Here is a 17,747-nt window from a genome sequence, read left to right as displayed (position 1 = left end):
AGTCACCTGGTGGAAACTGCAACCCTGGCTTCACAGGGCAGAGGCTGAAGCCCCCATTGTACACACATCCACATCAAATATGAATTCTGTAGGCGTCGTATAGAAGACTAGTCCATTTATGCTCCAATAAGTGAAAACCAAACCACTCCCTCCTGTGAACTTGCAAACACAAAAGCTGTTTTTTAATCTACACTTAGATAACATTTTCTAACTGTAACTCGACCTATCAAGGAGCTACTATGGTATGTGAAATATCTAAGTGACTGAAGCCTCAGGGCTATGTCAATATGTACAAGCTGAAAATCTGACTCTTATTTTAAAATGGTTTTTGAAGTCTTCAAATACATTCTTTTGGGATTTATTTCCATACTGTCTTTTGCTCTATGTGTGTGGCACTGTTCTAATTCTTAGGAACACACATGCTTATTTTTCATGGCTTCTTGCTTACAAAAAAGTCTTTTGTTCGTTCTGGGAAAGCATACTGTTAATCACAGGAAAAGATTTTTAAATTCCATGTTTATAAAAAAAGAGAAAAAATGCTTTTCATCTAGAATTAAATCCTATTCTAGTAAACTGTCTTTTAAAATGCAATTTTAAAAGTGATTATCTTAAATTTAAAGCTAATTTGGTCCAAATTCTCATCAAAGCTTCTTACAATGAAAATTGGCTTCTCAGTTGAAACTGATTGGTTTTTTTTCAGATATTATTTTTAAAAACAGCAACCTTTAATTAAACAGTAATATTTCAATGGGAAAAAACCAGACTTTTTTTTTTTCTTGGAAAGAATGAGATTTTTGTTTTGATTCTGTGAGAAGGGTTATAAACCGTGTGTAAACAATGGCAAAAAGGTGGGAAACAGATTTAAAACTGTCTAGCTGTGGAAAATAAGAGGTCTGCTTAGACAGGCTGAGGGAAATGTATGAAAAGACCAAAGAATAAGAATTGCAGCAGGACAGCTAAAAAAGCCCCATCCGGGTACTTAGCTTGAAAGAGGAAAACAATTGATTTATTCATGAAAAATTTGCTTTCCTGGAAACCTGGAGTAAAACTGGTAATGGCTGTAATTTTGTCAGACAGCAATGCCTGATCTGAGGGATCTGGGAAAAGACCAGAAATACTCAAGAGGTGAGGTGAAATTACTGCAGCCAGACTGTCGTCCAGACCAGGCATTATCACACAGTGTCTCTTTTGAAGCCTGGGAGGAAACCTCGGTCTACGTGGGAAAGCCAGTGTATGTCATCCGGGGCTCGATGAGTGTTTGCAGTCTCAAGTAATGCTGCAGGATCGCAGCTGTGGGGCCTTTAGATGAATTAGCTCCCTGCAGCAGAAAAACCACTAAGCATGAAACCAGCAGAAGCTTAGCTTTCAGCCAGATGCAGATCTGCAAGCAGATTCATGGAAGCACCGAGGTTTTGGGAAGATGGAGGGAGAGCTGGTGAAACACTTCATGCTTGGGGGTTGAGGATGTGCATTTCCAGGACCACAAACTAAATGCATAGCAGCTCCCACCGTTTCCGTGTGCCCTTCCCCTATGAAAGGGTCATGCTGGCGAAGAAAGTCATCTCTTCAGAAAACAGCCTTTGCGGTACTAGGGAAAGAAGAGCCCATCTGTTTTCTTTAATTTATAATCTAGTCTATTGACAGTCTCCTGAATGAGCAACTTGGGATGGCCCCTCTGCACACCCTTAGTTTACAGTAAGAGCTGGTAGTGCATTATTCCCATGTGTGTCTGGTTTGGGGCTCTTCTCTTGCTTTCACTCTTAACTGCTCTAACTGAGGAGTCTGCTCGTTAGTGCTACATTGTCAGGGCTATCTGGAGTACTGGTTTGTTGCTCTGTTAGTAAAATGCAAACCCTCCTCTCCCCGAGATGAGAACCCAGGGAACGTTCATTATATCCATGGAAGGAGGTACCCTGAGTCTTCTTAAATGACAAAAGTATTTGTGGGTGAGACCCTTGAAAGCAGGAAAGAAGTGGCTTCTCTCTCACACACATGCATATTCATAAATCTCTGCAATACTTGAAACCTTGAAACTTTGGACCGATTCCCTAAGAACTGTAGTCATGCCCCTGAGAGGAGAAGGATGTTGAGTCATAGTGAAGAAAGGAAAGAAAAGCTGAATGTTTTTTCTATTACAATCATTACAGAGGTCAGACACAACCAAGACAGACAGATGAACAACAAAAACACTGGTTAAATGATTCAAAAGGCTAGGTTTTCTGGCATTAGACAGAAGCATTTCAAGCACTCTGAAAGAAAATATGGAAATGAATTGTCATTCCAGTATATCTAAGTGTATTTGCCTTTTGAGTCTAATGCCCAAAGAAGGATTAATTTTAAAATGTTTTGGTAGAAAGCTTCTGAAGGACTCTTACACTTAGGCTGTCTGAAGGCTATTGTAAATATACCAGGACCAGAACAGTGAACAATGAAATTGCATTTGCTTTTGGAGATGTCTGACAGTGGCATAAAGAAGAGACAACATATTGCAGCATGGTATAACATAATTATTTTTAAAGTACCTAATTAAGCTACTCTTTTGTTTGAATAAGTTCTTCTTCACGGTCACCCAGCTTGCTTTTGCTACACAGGGTGATTGCAAAAGCAAATGATGTATTTGAAGACCTGGCTAAGACCAGAAAGCATACCAAAATTAGGAAAGAATACCATACACTCAAATGCTTGGCTAGGTTTTAATTTCACAGCATAAGGTTCTTATTGTAACCTACTACGTTTGTATTGATCACACAATGACTTGCTGGGAAGGCAGTTTGACTGTTCGACATATTAATGCTACTGTTACAGCTTTCTGAAAAGGGGATTTATTTTTCTGAGGTTGTACATTTTCCTATTTGTCATAACAGGAAAAATTGATTCAGTGCCTGCTTCTGTTTAGAGCTGCACGTTAAATGCCCCACAACAGAAGCTGTTTGGTTTCTGGGACTCATTATCGAGTTGGAGTCTCAATTGAGAAACCGGAGTGATTACTGGTTTGTTTGTCACTGCGGTGATCCAGCAAGGGGAGGGAGCCAGTCTTCACCCATCTGCTCTGTCTATCTGAATTTCCTCCTGTTCTCAAGCGACTGGCCAGTCAGCTCATCGTGTGCTTGGGTGTGACTGCAAGCCGTGATGAGTCATGGTTTAAGTGCACAACTCATACCGAAAGGAAAATGAGGCCAATTTAAACTCTACTTTTGATTTTATCTCTTAGTTCTGTGAAAGTCACAAAGAGCCCAAAACTGCTACACACAGCAAAAGGTAGCCCAGTGCAAATAAGACACAGTGTGAACTATCACCATCAACATGCAAAAAGAGAGAGAAATATACCTGCAATTCTTTGTACTGGGTCTGACTGGGATGGAGTCTTTTTCTCAAAAACAGAGCATTAGATGATGCACAAACCAGTGCTCGTCTCTTGTCAGAGGATGAAAGTTGCTGAAAACAGCAAGCTGACAGTTGGAAAGTGCACTTGCAAATCTGGAACTTGTTATAGATATGATAGAACTGATTATGTAGAGTTCCTGATAACTTGGTTCTTTCTTAATTTTTTGTCTTGATGAGGTATTGCCTAGGACACAATAGTCAGACAGTTTCCTACTGTTCTTGCTTTTCCTCTCCCTTCTTTGGACAGCTGATGATCCACACCTGTGGAGATTGGTTCTGCCAGCACTGGGGGAGGCTCAGAACCTTTTTTAGAAACCTTTTGGAGTTGGGTTTCTCACAGTGCAAGGCAGGAACTTCTTGAAACCACTTTCAAAGTTTATCTTAGGAACATACTGCTTCTTTTCCCTTTTCCCTTCACAGAACCACAGATTGGTTGAGGTTGGAAAGCACCTCTGGAGGTCATCTGGTCCAACCTCCCTGCTCAAGCAGGGCCACCCAGAGCCAGTTGCCCAGGACCATGTCCAGATGGCTTTTTAATATCTCCAAGGACAGAGACTCCACAACCTCCCTGGGCAACCTGTGCCAGTGGTCAGTCACCCTCACAGTGAAAAAGTGTTCCCTGATGTTCAGACGGAGCCTCCTGTGTTCCAGTTTGTGCCCATTGCCTGTCACTGGATACCACTGAAAAGAGCCTGTCTCTGTTTTCTTCATACCCTCCCTTCAGATATTTGTACCCATTGATGAGATCCCCCCTCAGCCTTCCCTTAAGGGGGATGAAGTACTAAAGGAGGACTGAAATAGGCCAAGTTGCCTGGTCAGGGACTAAGCTGACATATCTACTCAGCAAAAACCTCTGGTGCTGTTCTTGCTACTGTCGAATGATTACAACACTTTTTGAGACTTGCTTTTTCTCAGGGAAACATGTAAATGTTGCATGTCATGACAGCGCAGGTCTTGGGTGTTTGTTGGAGCCTAGGTGCTGTTCCAGCCAGAGTTACCTAGCCTGGGAGCTTTTCAAAACACTCTGCAAAAACACATGAAAAGGTCAGTGAAGACTTATTTAGACATCCTGGACCATGCAGCAGCCTACTGTTACCTTATGCCTTGTGCCAGATTCAATATCCAAACTGGACAAACGTATCTTAGGCTTGAGCGTAATCGTGAAAAGCAGCCTGTGAGTATGTTGGTGATAGTTCCTATTGCATATTTTATATCTTTCCTGAAATGAGCCCCTATCTCTTGTTTGCAGAGCTCACATAGGGTCTTCAGTCCCCAGAAGAGACCAGTTGGGTTACATGTTGGCTGCTTTACCTCTCAACAAACATTCAGAGGGGTGAGAAAGAGGAGGGAAGGTGGAGGGAGGGAAGGGCAGCCGCTCTACCAGAAGGGTGTGAGACAATCAAATTCCTGCGGGTACTTCTTTGCACACACACTTATTTTCTGATAAGGAGAATTGCAAACATGACCTTGAATTCTCTGCAAGGTGTTTTCAGATTGTTGTTTAATTTAGGAGATTAATTTTCTCATATTATTTCATATGCCACTATGATCTCTTTTCTCCTGGACAAAATCCTCATCTTTTTGTCTCTCTAGCAAATTCTGGCTATATTGACTCAAAGACTATCTGAGCACATAGCAGATTGTTTTAGGACTTTGTGCAAGGCTGTTGTCTATGGTACGGTGTACTCCATAGGAGGTCAAGACCCTTCAGCCTTTCTAAGGGATGTGACCGTTTATAGGATCTCCGGAGCAGTATCTTCTCTTACCTGCTTTTGCCAAGCATGCTGCTACTATTGGGGCTTCAAGAGGGAGCACTCGGCAGAGCAGTCTCCTGTGGACTAACCTCTCAGAACACCCAGGGTCAGTTTAGGGTTTGTGAGTTGCTCACAGGAGTGATATTCTCTGGCGTATGTTGTACCTGTGCATGTTACCTACTTCTCCTCACGTCCCTCCACCTAAGAACGGGTTGGAAAATTTGGGATTCTGGGGTTCAGGTGGAGTTATGCAAGTCACGGTCAACCTGTTTACATCTCTATGTGCAGCCACGGCAGAGCACAGTCATATTTGGTCCTGATAAGATATAAACCTTCAGCTCTGAGTGCTCATTTGCATGCCTTCCCACCGTGTGAAAGCAAGTTACTACCTAAGTAAATGCAAATGCCTTGTACTTTATGACAAATGCTGTAAATCAGAAATTGTGGTAATTATCTCACATGAACTTCCTCTAAGGAAGAACAAAATGCCAATGTTCTAGTTAAACGCTTATGAATCACTACCTGGTAAAAAATGAAACCACCTGTCACATTTCACATACGGGCTCAGAAAATGGGGAGAACGTACTGAACTGAGGCAGCTAGTGACTGTGTTGTACAGGGGTTATTACATGACACCATGAGATACGTCATTATACTGCACGTTCCTTTCAGGCAGAGAAACATAGCAGAAAGTGCACAGCTGACACAGTGCTAGGAGAAGAAATCTTAAAATGATAGCTTAAGTAACAAAAACATGCTTTTTTTTTTTGTTGCATGCAGGGAGTAGAACAGAATTTAGATATCTTTCTCTATGAACTTAATAAATACATGCAGAAATTGCATGTAGATGCACAGGAGTCACTATTGCCTTGTTAATAGATTGTAAGGCGTGGGTAAGAACGAACAATCCAAGGACGTTTTTAACAATGTTTCTGGAACACAGCAATAAATGAAACAGAAGCATTCAGGAACGCAAATGAGCTGCCACTCCAGCTGGGAACGTAGGCTTTGGCATTGGCATTTATAGCCTACATAAGTAATGTTTATACAAAATTACACAACTCTAGGGTTGTGTGCTAACTACTCCAAAAAGAGAGTAAAATGGAATATAGTATACACTGAGTCCCTCCTCTGCTAAGACATTTAACAGAGTACATGTCAATAAGCAGAGGAGTCGTCCCGCTAAGATCTGAACGGGCAAGCTTTTAAAAATGTATTCAAAACATACCCTGTTCTGTTGCATGTCAGGAAATATCAGAGATTTTTTTTCTCCATCATTTTGATTTGTGTTATTTTAATACTGCTTGGCAGTTTCATTGGTGGCACAATATGACTTAGCAGGCTGAAATGATGTAGCAGAATGGGAGGGAAACCTCCAAACAGTGATCTTACAAAACAAGAAACAGCAGATATTTTGTATAAGAACAGTTTTGAGAAAATGGTGTTGTGTAATAATCAATAGTAACCAATGTTCGTGTCTTTGGAAAATTACTTTTTCCCCCAACTGGTCCCTATATGAGGCTTCTAAACCCGTCTGTCAAAGTTTATTCAGATCAGCTAAAATGTAAGCTATATATAAACAGAACACCGTTTGAGGTTCTACCAGTTCTGTCTCTCATTGTGCAATTCTTGTCACTTTGACTGAGAGAGCTCATGTGTCAGCACAATCATGTTTATTCGGATCAGTGGCTGTTCTTCTACCAACAAGAAACTTATAACTGCTTTTATGTTGTTGGCAGTTGTATTTGTAGGGGTGTGATGACTAAGCTTCACATGTTTCTATTAATACAAAGTTGGCTGTCATTGATATCAATATTTGCTGTTGCATAAAGCAAGAAATACTTTAGATAACCACTTAAAAACTGTTAGAATCTTCTCAAATGCTCATTGCAGTATAGATTTAGTTTTACAAGTTCTCAGTTGTACAGTGCCAAGGAAGCCTCATTTCTGTCAGGACATGAACAGCTTGCTTGTTTTCTCGTTATTTGCCAATTGCTGTGGAAATGATGCAGCACAAAAAAATGCTGACTGAAGAGTCAGTTGTATTTTCTAGGTACTTTCTGGTTTTGAAATAACACTATAGATTATCACAAGTGGTGCAGTTGTTTGAATTCAACTTCTGCCAAGTTTTTACGCTGCTAATGTTGGTAAGAATAAAGAAATCTACCTTAGAAGCGACTTCTTAAGTCATATCTTGTTATTTTCAATATTAAATTTAAAATGACATTAGAATTAAATGTCTCATTTATCTTTTATTTGTCATGACATTCCTTAAATGACATGGTATCTTAACAGTTATGTAAAGAATAATATTGTGCATTGTAGAGGAGCCATTGCTGCTGCAGATAGCCATGATTTACTGGAACAGGGGAACAACCAGAAGGATGTGAGTTAACGTGCAAGGTGACACAACTCCACCAGTACTATAAATCAGTATACCCCGATGAACATTAATAAAGATGATGAGCCTCTCACTCAAGAAAGACAGCATTTTCACCAAATGAGGCCTGTGATGGGGCTCCCTGACAAGCAAAGCACGACCCTACAGGCCCTTAGTCCTGTTCTGAAACCAAGTGCCCCTGCCGAGAGCTGAGCAGACTCACACCCCGGGAATTTTCCAGCGGTTTGCACAGGCCAGCCTTGAGGGGCTCTGCTGTGCTCAGTGTCTGTCCTTGGAAAGGTCACTGTATTACCTGGGGTCTATGCACCCCTCTGCACTTCCACCCGAAGTTTAGGTAGGCCATCTAGCTTATGCCTAAAGAATTAGCAAAGACTTTAAAAAAAGCTTGCACTGAAAAATTAAAGAACCACAATTTATTTGCAAGCTCTTCAGTGTTTCTCCTGGGGAGCTGAAAGATGTAAAATATTAACCAGAGAAAAAAGGGAGGGAGGCAATTTCACATAGCAAATAGCTATTGTGTTTTAAACATACTGCATTTGGTATAACAGTTAAAACAGCAGTTGTGAGCTGGTGGTAGAGTAGCACAACTGCAAATACTGGACTGTGGGAGGAGTTTGGAAATATACCTAGGTATATCTAGTATATAAATATACCTAGTTATCTAAAACTGAGGTCCACTTACATCCAAAATGTTGAACCAAGCAATATGTTCCCTGCTTCGCCTCCTGAACATGGCTCAGTTTACTCCATCCTTCCCTCTTTGACCTGAGCATCCTCTCAGTGCCTCTGGTTGTGCTTCTCAGTGTGCACAGGCCAGCTGCGACCTGAGAAAGTCGGTGCCTCATCCCCGCTTAAATGCTCAGCTTGAATATCGGGGTGCGGGAGTGCTGAGTGGCATTTCCAGTGTCCGCAGTCTGCGAGCACAGCACATCCAACAGGCACAGGCAAGGCCAGGCCTCCTGCAAAATGCAGCACATACTGCCTTCTGACTGGGGCACCTAGCTGGAAACAGAAAGTACTCAGGCCCTTACCTCAGGGCTGCAAATTATATCAAAAAATAAATGCATAAAATTTAGCTGGGGAGTGCCAGTACCCAAATGTTAGGACCCCATTTCTTGTTTGCTCTCCCCCCGCTCACAGATTTTGCAAAATTTGCTGCGCAAGTACCCACTTGCAACACGAGAGGATTGGCATTTGTCCTCCGCATGTGTGCTTTGACCTATTTAACCTATGTTCTGGTGATGGGGACACTGTCCTCGAAGCTGACAAGGCTTTCCAGTTCATTCCTCTGAGTGCTTTTGGAATGACTTTGGTAGAAATTACTAAAAAGTCACAGATAACAAAACTGCCATCACCAGTTTTCATTAGTTCTTCTCATCTCCTTCTGTTCATTAGTTCTCAAGACATTAGCCTGTTTCTGTTGATCAAACAGCTACTCTCCTGAACACATCACAAGGATTTTATTTTAATCCATGTGCGTTATTTTAAGCTTGTAATTGATGGGTTATAAAAATAGGCAGTAGGCCATTAAAAATGTGAAAATTAGCTTGGATTAAACTGAGCTTGTTCAGATGCTGTCAAGGTTTCAAACAGCAAAATACAACATATTGCCAGCTATGCTAGCTAACTTCCAGATCCAAGATGTACTAGATTCATTGGCTAGATGGCTGCTATAGCTGATTAAGTATTACTGGGATACATATAATAAAAATGAAGTGTCATCCAAAGAAAAAATATGCTATTTCGGTAAATAATACCCTGGAAAATCATTACAGTGAAAGCATAAAATTTAACTACTGATGGAATGAAGTAGAATTAGTTAACCAAAAACTCCACTGGAAAACAAATTAGAAGTGCTGAGAAAAGTTGTATTGTTGAATTTAAAGTCATCCTGCTTATAGAAACTGTAGAAGTACAAAATATGTTTGCATTATCGGACAAAGGCAGGAAACAAACTTCTGGGAAAATGAGTTCCAGGTAGGAAAGCTGCCTCCAGACTATCAGTGCCACAGCAGACATACTGGAGATAGAGTCCTATCCCTACCCTACTGGTGGTGAAAGAGAAATAAGCTTATGCTGGGGAGAAAAGGTGTTGCTGTTGGCTTTAAAAAAAAAAAAAAAAAGTAAAGAAGGGGCTCAAAAGAGCATTGAGGAAAAATAAATCAACTGGTCAGTAAGAGACTGGAAAGCAGAATAACTACAAAACAAGTAGTTTATTGCTAGAGACTCTTACAATTAGGGAAAAGCTGCCCATGGAGAAGGTTAATTGACTATTAATGAGAGTTATTATGTTGCTACCAGTAAATTCCCTTTTTTAATAAAGTTTTGATGTGGGTATTAAATTAATTTTCCTACAGAGAGGGAGAAACTCTTGTAAAACAGCCATCTGACAGCAGGCTGGAGCAGTTATAACAAAAAACACAATGAAATGGTTCAATTCACAAAAGGAAATGAGGAAAAAACGTTCTAGCAGAAAGAACAGGTAACAGAAATGTTCAGACCAGAAGCTGTTTATAAAGAGCATTAAAATTAAACATTTCCCCCTTATCAAAATAGATTGCTGGTGCATACCACTGATACATGGATAAATTGCACACAGATTTTCCAGAAGCAATTAGGCAGAAAGAAGGACAAAATTGGAGCTGACTTCACAGAATGCATAGCCCAGCTTTGAACAAAATTAGTATCAAGATCCGGGAAGGAATCACCTGGAATAGCAACTGAAAAAACCAGCAACCCAGATCAGCTTGTCAGCTGATCACACAGACATACCATAAGGATTTCAAGTTCCCTTTCATGGGTTCTCAGTTCGTACCCATGCCATACCCACCTTTGCGTGATGGGCAGAATAGGTTTTTGATGTGTATTTGGTTTCTGAGAGGGGTTTTTCAAACGAAGACAGAACAATTTGGTGCCGATGCTACTCAGAATCTGAGTTTTAGGTACTTTTTATGTCCACATAGCATGACTCAGAGTGCCAGGACTCTCATTCTTAACAGCATTCCCAGAAGGCTAATACTTAAGTGCTGAGAGTCAAGTTTTAAGTGAATGAATGGCTCATTTATACAAATACAAGATGCGGTAAGTAAGAGGCCCATGGAGACCCAGCTGCTGGGTGACTGGACTCCAAGGTCCTTATACAGTCAGTGGAAAAGTGAAAGACCTCTATAGGAGGCACTTCCAGTCTGAAAAAAACGCCTGCTCCCTGCTATTGACTCTGTTCCCAGAACAGCATCAGCCTCAGATAATACTCAATCTGAACTGATCATGTCTTTTTTGAAATGGGGCACTTTCTGTGTTGTCCAAGTCCTTGTCCGATGTCAGAGGAGATCTTCATACGGTCTAAATTTTCAAAGGTGAAGTCTGGCTTGCTGTGATGTGTTAATTTTGGTTTATTTAAAAAATCTGATATTCAGAAAGCCCAATTACCCAGTCCCTGATAATGAAGCCTCGAGAAACTACTGCATGCTGCTTACCCAAACACTACTTAGTTTTGAAAACTTGCCTTAAATTATATAGTGAGCAATCTAAGCACGCTGTGCACTACTGTTCTTCTAACCTCGTCCTTTAGCTGGCATTGACTCTTGTAACTAAAACAGTATTTATAAATGTATTTAATAAATAATTAAATGGGCCTGGAAGTTATTTATTTATTTTTAAATAAAAATTCAGTAATGCTTCAGTAAGGCTGAGACTAGCTGAAGATGTGTTTCATAAATCGTCTGCTTGCTTCAGACAGATATTAAGTAATTTCTACTCTTGAAATAGGAAAGTGTGTCATCAGACAAAAAGCTCCAAATGCTTAAGATCATACTGAAATAGTAATTTTGTTTGTTCAGCTGTACGTATCATATAGGTCTGAGCTCACTGCCTATCTATCTTATAAAGGCACTCTACATTAAGTTGCTTATCTTTTGTAAGCATATGTTTTAATACTCCTGATTAGATAAAAAAGAAGAAAAGAGAAAAAGAAAGGAAAGAAGAGGAAAGGAAAAAAGAAGAAAGGAAAGGGGAGGAGGAAGGGGAAGGGGAAGGGGAAGGGGAAGGGGAAGGGGAAGGGGAAGGGGAAGGGGAAGGAAGGGAAGGGGAAGGGGAAGGGAAGGGAAGGGAAGGGAAGGGAAGGGAAGGGAAGGGAAGGGAAGGGAAGGGAAGGGAAGGGAAGGGAAGGGAAGGGAAGGGAAGGGAAGGGAAGGGAAGGGAAGGGAAGGGAAGGGAAGGGAAGGGAAGGGAAGGGAAGGGAAGGGAAGGGAAGGGAAGGGAAGGGAAGGGAAGGGAAGGGAAATTTCATATGCTTGTTACACATCCAAATTTGAGCAGGCATTCATGTGGAGGGCAGAGAACATACCTTTAACCCAAGCACTCCTTCTCTGCCCAATTCCTACATAGAATCATAGAATCGTTTAGGTTGGAAAAGACCCTTAAGATCATTGAGTCCCACCATTAACCAGCACTTCCAAGTCCACCGCTAAACCATGTCCCTAAGCACCACATGTACCCGTCTTTTAAATACCTCCAGGGATGGAGACTCAACCACTTCCCTGGGCAGCCTAGTCCAATGCCTGACTGCCCTTTTGGTGAAGAAGTTTTTCCTAATATCCAACCTAAACTTCCCCTGGCGCAGCTTGAGGCCATTTCCTCTTGTCCTATCGCTTGTTACTTGGGAGAAGAGACCGACCCCCACCTTGCTACAACCTCCTTTCAGGTAGTTGTAGAGAGCAATAAGGTCTCCCCTCAGCCTCCTCTTCTCCAAGCTAAACAGCCCCAGCTCCTTCAACCGCTCCTCGTAAGACTTGTGCTCCAGACCCTTCACCAACTTCATTGCCCTTCTTTGGACATGCTCCAGCACCTCTATGTCCTTCTTGTAGTGAGGGGCCCAAAACTGAACACAGTACTCGAGGTGTGGCCTCACTAGTGCCGAATACAGGGGCACTATCACCTCCGTGGTCCTGCTGGCCACACTATTTCTGATACAAGCCAGGATGCCATTGGCCCTCTTGGCCACCTGAACACACTGCTGGCTCATGTTCAGCTAGCTGTCGACCAACAGCCCCAGGTCCTTTTCCGCCAGACAGCTCTCCAGCCACTCCTCCCCCAGCCTGTAGCGTTGCATGGGGTTGTTGTGACCCAAGTGCAGGACCCAGCACTTGGCCTTGTTGAACCTCATACAGTTGGCCTTGGCCCATCGATCCAGCCTGTCCAGGTCCCTCTGTAGAGCCTCCCTACCCTCCAGCAGATAGACACTTCCACCCAACTTGGTGTCATCTGCAAACTTACTGAGGGTGCACTTGATCCCCTCATCCAGATCATTGATAAAGATATTAAACAGAACTGGCCCCAATCCTGAGCCCTGAGGAACACCACTTGTGACCAGCCGCCATCTGGATTTGACTCCATTCACCACCACTCTCTGGGCTCGGCCGTCCAGCCAGTTTTTAACCCAGCAAAGCGTACACCTGCCCCAGCCGTGAGCAGCCAGTTTCTCCAGGAGAATGCTGTGGGAGATGGTGTCAAAGGCCTTACTAAAGTCCAAGTAGACAACATCCACAGCCTTCCCCTCGTCCACTAAGCGGGTCACCTTGTCACAGAAGGAGATCAGGTTAGTGAAACAGGACCTGCCTTTCATAAACCCATGCTGACTGGGCCAGATCACTTGATTGTCCCGCATGTGCCATGTGATGGCACTCAGGATGATCTGCTCTATAACCTTTCCTGGCACCAAGATCAGATTGACAGGCCTGTAGTTCTCTGGATCCTCCTTCCGGCCGTTCTTGTAGATGGGCATCACATTTGCTGACTTCCAGTCAACTGGGACCTCCCTGGTTAGCCAGGACTGCTGATAAATGATTGAAAGTGGCTTGGTGAGCACTTCTGCCAGCTCCCTCAGTACCCTTGGGTGGATCCTATCAGGCCCCATAGACTTGTGTGTGTCTAAGTGGTGTAGCAGGTTGCTGACCCCCCATAATCCCCTTGGATTATGGGGGCTTCATTCTGCTCCCTGTCCCTGACTTCCAGCTCAGCAGGCTGGGTACCCCAAGAATGACTGGTCTGACTATTAAAGACTGAGGCAAAGGAAGGCATTAAGTACCTCAGCCTTTTCCTCATCCTTTGTCACTATATTTCTCCCACATCCAATAAAGGATGGAGATTCTCCTTAGCCCTCCTTTTGTTGCTAATGTATTTATAGTAATATTTTTAATTGTCTTTTATGGCAGTAGCCAGATTAAGTTCCAGTTGGGCTTTGGCCCTTCTAATTTTCTCCTTGCATAAGCTCATGACATCCTTGTAGTCCTCCTGTGCTGTCTGCCCCTTCTTCCAAAGGTCATAAACTCTCCTTTTTTTCCTGAGTTCCAGCCAAAGCTCTCTGTTCAGCCAGGTCAGTCCTCTTCCCCACTGGCTCATCTTTTGGCCCATGGGGGTGGCCTGCTCCTGCATGTTTAAGATTTCCTTCTTGAAGAACATCCAGCCTCCTGGACTCCTTTGCCCTTCAGGTCTGCCTCCCAAGGGACATGAAAAGCAGAGGGGAGTTTCTCTGAGAAAAGGGTGTCGCAACCACAACTCTGAGAAATATTTTATTTCTCTATCTCATCTTTGAAGCAGCTGAGATTTCGTCTTACTGGAAGAACAGGGAGGGGTATGTGAAGGGAGAGGAAAGGAGGAATGGGACCTATCTGACAGAGACACCCATGGCATTTTTGTCCTAGTTTGGTATTTCTGATCAATTTTTTCAAAGAAAAGAAAAGCAAGAGGAATACTTCTAAAATTCTTTAACAGTATTATGCTGTTACTCTTCTAGTTAAGAGCCATTTCTAGACAAGTTTTATAAATATTTCTAGACATGTTTTGTAAATATTTGACATTTCTTCTGTGTTTGCTTGCTTTTTTTTTTTAAACTCGTATATTTCCATATAATGACCCTACAGAGCCACTTCATAAGGGTTGGCATGGCTGCAGTTGTGCGAGTGGAAACAAATGCGCTTACTAGGAATGACAAAAGAGAATGTTTTCTTCATTACTTTGATACCTTATGCCAGCATCTGGCTCATTCGGCAGCTGCAACTGGACCTAGACCCAGCTCAAAGTGCTGGAGCAAGATGCCCGAGTTTCGTACGCACCTCACAGCGTGAAGGTCCTCCCCACTATGAGGTGCTGTGAGGACCTGTTTAGCTTGTTCACAGACAGCTCAACAGAAAGGTCCTGATGCACTGTGGTGTTTAAACACTCCAAGCACGTAATTAAATTCCAGTGAACTTTCAACAGTCGAGTTTGAAGCTGAGGTGCTGGTCTCTCTGGCCTTGATCCAGCAAAATACTTCAGTCCATGAATAAAACTTGACCACTGTGAATAGTCCTATTGGCAAATCAGTGGGAACTACTCATCGCTTAAAGTTAGGTATGTGTTCAAGAGATTTGTTTGATGTGGCCACAGTGCCCCACAGTAAGTGCTGTGTTGAACCAGGGCCTCAATCCAGTTTACCATGTGGTGCCTTCCTGGCATTGCTGATTACTTACCAGGAAGCCTTGCTCACTTATATGTGGACACCCTCAGTTCAGAAGCAATGATGTTAAGCATTTTTAAATGCCACTTTCTCACAATAAAAATTCAGTGACGATTCCCTTTTGGACAATAATGTAGTGGTAGATTTACATCAGAGCACCCTGGCAGTCAAACTGTGAATTAACAGTCTCTTGAATAGAAATTACAGGATTAGGGGAATCTCATAAACATCTGAAAATATTGCATGTACAGTCATACTTAGGAGATACACAGCTATCACAAACTGCTAGTAAAAATGTTGTCCACTGCCTTTGGTAAAATCCTACTTATGTTTTCTTTCATCTTCATGCCTCACCTTTAAATACAGTGCAACTAGAATTTTGTCTCTTGCCAGGTTTCAGCCAAGTGACAAAACATAAACCTCTTTTTGTTAATTAAAGAGGAATTCTGAAACAGCTAAAGTAGAAAAGCAAACTTAGTAGCATGCTTTTTCTGCTCTTTTTCCTTCCAAAATGTTCTAGGAACCCAAATTTTCCAAAACCGTGGTTGTTCAAAAAAACTGTGGGGTATGCAAGAGCCACCAAATTAATTGCTGGTAAAAAAAATTGTAATATTACAGCACAACCACTTTGCGTCGTTGAAACTCAAACTGTGGCTGGACCATTGCCCATGCATTAGGGCAGTCTTCCAAAGTCTAACACTTCCCGTGTTCAGATTACTTAACCTAAATACAAAGAGAGGAATAGAAAGATAACACTTGTGTTTTCTTTTATAAAAACCTAACTCATGAATACTAGGCTGTATGAGATTTAAGGGATATTAAAATTTGCCAGCAAAAAAGAGATACATTAGTCAGCCATTCTGTACTGTGTTATTCAAAGCATATTTGATTCTTAGGGTTTGTACCATTAAATAAATGCTTTTTACATAAAGTGTCTGCAATCAGTTAGTACTGTCTAGCATTTTGAAAAAGTAAAGCCATATAGGCCAGATTTTCAGGCACATAAATCCAACTGAACTCAACGGAAGTACTTTGGACAAATAAAGATATTAATATATAATTTGTAAGTATTATGAAGTCTTTCGGCTTCTCTAGGATGCCAGAACTCATTTAACTTGGGTGCTCATGTTAGCTGTTGTCCAGTGTGTTGCTGAAAGCTACACCTTTGTGGCAGTACCTCTAGTGTCTTAAAAATATTGGGTATCACTCCTTTGGTAGTTTTAGATGTGATCAGATGGCAATAAATTAGTATACTGTCCTATACCTAGACAACAGAAAGAATTAGTATCTATAAACACTTAAATAAACAAAACTCCACTTGGATAAACATAACTCTATACGCAAAACATTTACTGAGGTATCTCTATTTGCTTCGTAGTAATAGTGGTAGATGTCACATTACCCACCAGAGGGAGCTCATACAGTCAAATGTAAGGGCATCTTACACAGACGTAAACTAATGAGAGTTATTTAAAGGGTTATAAATAGATTTAAGCACATTTGTAGCAGTTAGTGCATAGCTGAATGCAATTTATATTAGCTGGGAACTGTTATGTGGTTTTTTTCCTTGAAAGAATACTCCTTTTTTGCAATTCTTTCAAAAACAAGTGTTCACATTCTTCTTGGCGCAGATAACTTCATAAGGAGATACTATTTCATATGTGAGTAGTGGGCTTTTTTTCTGATTAGACACACAACCAGAGAGTGAGCTCTAACCTTTAGAACAGTATTGATATGAGTATGTTTGAATGTGCTTCTGTCTGCCATGAATATTAAAACTTGCCTCGTATTCTTTTATGCTGACATCTAATCAGTAAACCTATATACTGACGTACTTGCAGAACATGAATATAAAAGGGTCTGGCCACAAGACAGTCAAGGTTTTTAGCAGGTAATGTTTTTAAATTATGTATTTGCTTCTGACTACTCTGAAAAATTCAGAGTGGTTGACTTATTTCAGCTATCCAAGCACAGCAGAAAAATGTGACAGGCAAGAATCAAAGGAACAAGCTGAGGAGAGCACTGTGATGAAATGGCTGTGGAGAAAGCCTGTAGGCAAAGGCAAATCTGGGCTGTGCACTGAGATGTGTCATACACTTGTAGGAAAGTCACAAGACAGAGGTGGAAGTTTTTTGATCGCAGAACACCACATCACTATCCCTTCATGTGGGTAACTGGGGATCTAGTTAATAAAAGCACCAAATTCTACTTGTGCAATGAAAGCAGCAAAAGCCCATTAGTGGGGATGCATTCATTTCAGCACAAAAGTGCTCTAGCTTCAGAGTAGTTTTTACTATACGTAGGCTATTTATCAAGGCTGTAATTTATTTATCTTTAATGCAAATACAACAGCCACCAGGGTATTGGGGTTGATGATCCTTATGGGTCCCTTCCAACTTGAGATATTCCATGATTCTATGATTAGCAGAATAGAGTCATATACTGATACTGGTTATTCCTCTTTCTATAGAAGAACCATCTGCATTGCTGGAAGCATCTTTATCACAATATAGCTCTGTTGATATTAGACAAAAACATAACCTTAGATGAAGTAAATGTTCCAATATAAAATGTTTGTGTAGACTAGGCTTGGAAAAGCCTTGGGAAACATCCAAACAAAAGCTTCTTAATTTGGAGCTAAGGACACAGCCTATACATCCCACTGGTGCAAGCCATAAGAAGCAAGAAAGCAAGCAGTTAAGGCACACAGCAC

Source organism: Nipponia nippon, unplaced genomic scaffold (assembly GCF_047370975.1).
Source record: "Nipponia nippon isolate SJK-2023a ecotype South Korea unplaced genomic scaffold, ASM4737097v1 scaffold_2, whole genome shotgun sequence".
Classification (NCBI taxonomy): Eukaryota; Metazoa; Chordata; class Aves; order Pelecaniformes; family Threskiornithidae; genus Nipponia; species Nipponia nippon.
This window is presented reverse-complemented; position numbering follows the sequence as displayed.